The sequence below is a fragment of the Quercus suber genome, unplaced genomic scaffold, assembly GCF_002906115.3.
Source record: "Quercus suber isolate HL8 unplaced genomic scaffold, Cork oak 2.0 scaffold_13, whole genome shotgun sequence".
Lineage (NCBI taxonomy): Eukaryota > Viridiplantae > Streptophyta > Magnoliopsida > Fagales > Fagaceae > Quercus > Quercus suber.
In genome coordinates this window covers 254873-257267 of record NW_027069478.1, presented here as the reverse complement: position 1 = coordinate 257267, position 2395 = coordinate 254873, and positions in this window count along the sequence as shown.

Here is a 2395-nt window from a genome sequence, read left to right as displayed (position 1 = left end):
ATTTAAGGCAAAAAGAAAAATAAATTCTATTTTTGTTATAAGCCATTTAAGAATTTCATGAAACTTATGCTGTTTTCCATCAGTTTTTCCTTTAAATTTCTTTTATCTTATTTGCCTATATAAATTTTTAATAGCCTCACTTTTGGTTAGGTACAATGATATTTTAACCAACTTTCAACAAATAAGCAATAAAAAATTAGCAAAAGGGTGCATAGAAACACACAAAATTCCTAAAGTTGTAGTCTTTTGTCAATATTATTCCACAATACTATATATATTAAAAAAAAAAAGAAAGAAAAAAGAAATCAAAAGCTTTATAAGCATTGAGAATGCGTCAAATTTATATATATTTTAAATCTAGCATAAAATGCACATCGGATCTAATAATTTCAATATAGTATATTTGGATTTGTAGTTGTTAGTTCATATTATATAATAATATTTATAAAGTGCCATGACTAGGCAGATATAAGGAAACAACCATCTGAAAAACAGTGATTTTTTTTTTTTTTTTTAAAATCTAGGGTTTAATGGTTTATATACCACAATATGGATTTTAAAATAAAAGGAATTATAGATTTACGTAGATGAAAAAAAAAAAAAAAAAAACTAATTTTCAAATTAATGTATCACAAGCTTAAGATTAATGGAACCCGGCCAAAGAAAAAAAGAAGAAGAGTAAGATCTAAACCCCATTGATTGCCCATTCCTATCCCGCTGCTTCCAAGAATAACCTAGGAACTGCATCCAATCCAAAGTTCCAAAACACATATTATCAGAAAAATAACAACATGCATGTACATATATGATATATCCCATCACATATATGAAACCATTTGTATAAAGATGTGTTTGTGTTTGTGATAGGAAGAAAGAGATTCCTTACTTTGAAGGTGAGTCATACTGTGGAAATCTGGTAATTCGCTGATTCGCTGTGAGCACATACTTTTCTGTTCATGCTGCTTTTTGATTCTCTTCTTGTTTGAGAATATGAGAATTTCTCCATTCTCCTCCATTGGAGTTTACCTACAGGCTATAGATATCTATATACTACTCTCTGTGATCACAATGGTTTCTATGGGAGTTGAGAAGTGAAGAAGACTGAAGCATGGTGAGGCTATTTATAGTGTGGTTGGTTTGTAACCGTATACTATGCGATCACAATGGTTTCTATGAGAGTTGAGAACGTACGATAATCATGAGGCCAATGCCAAGCCAATGTTACTGATCTTACCAACTCTTTACCCCCCCCCCCCCCACAATTATCTTACCTTTTGAGAACATGAGTCATGTCACTCGTGACATAAGCAAAACATGCGTTACAAATGCATCAATCCAAAATCCATATGCTTGATGCATTTCTAACGCATGTTTTTCTTATATCTAAAAGGTGAGATAATTGGGGAAAAAAGACTTTGTAAGATCAGTACCATTGGCTTAACCTTGGCCTCGTGATTATCAAGCATATGCATTTAAAAAATATCCTAAATCTTTCTCAAATAATAATAATAATAATAAAATACATATACTAAATCAAATTTATGATACAGTACACCCTACAAAGTTTTTTTTTTTATTTTTTTGGAGAACAACGAAGTTAGTTTAGTGGTTTAGGTTTCTAATAAAGGGGTTCTCATATTCATAAGATCATGAGATCTCTAACCAAGATTTGGGGACAACTGAGTATTTAATATTCGAAAAACTCTAGATACTTTCGTAACTAAGAATTTTTTAACACTTCTTTAATATAATAACGTATATGTTAGGTTTAGTGTTGGCAAATACATTACAATGTGTTTTGAGTTGTAAGTGTCAAATATCAAGTACAAGATTGATGTCCCAGAAGCCGCTCAAAAGAAAGAAGATTTTGTAATCTAGACTTGCTCTCGATTGAGAGTCAATCGATCAAGAATGGGGAAGCTATTTTTTTCCTAATATGTTTTATTTTAAGCCGATGATATCAGTTATTGTAACCCTAATTAGAGAACATATTTAAATACCCATTAAGTGCGACTTTCAAGAAGTTGTAGAGACAAAAAAGAAATATTATATACAAAGAGAAATCTCGAACCTCCACCTATCAACACTTGAGCACAAAAGCATATAGAGAAGACATTCTCTTGTGTTGTTGCTGCCAAAGTGTAGATCAAGGTTAAAGCTGCAGAGTCATCCTAAGATAATTGTGGAAATCAATTCTTCAAGAAATTCTTTAGGTCTGGGATGTGGTTCTTCAGGGAAATTCATATTAGAAAAGTTCAAGAGGTTTGGAACAATTTGATGGGACAAGACCATTTGCAAGAGATAACAATTAGCGGTAAGGGTCTATTTCGATTTTACACTTCAACTTTAATAGTGAATTTTTCCTGGGGATAGGGTTAACCCTCGTAGTGGTTTT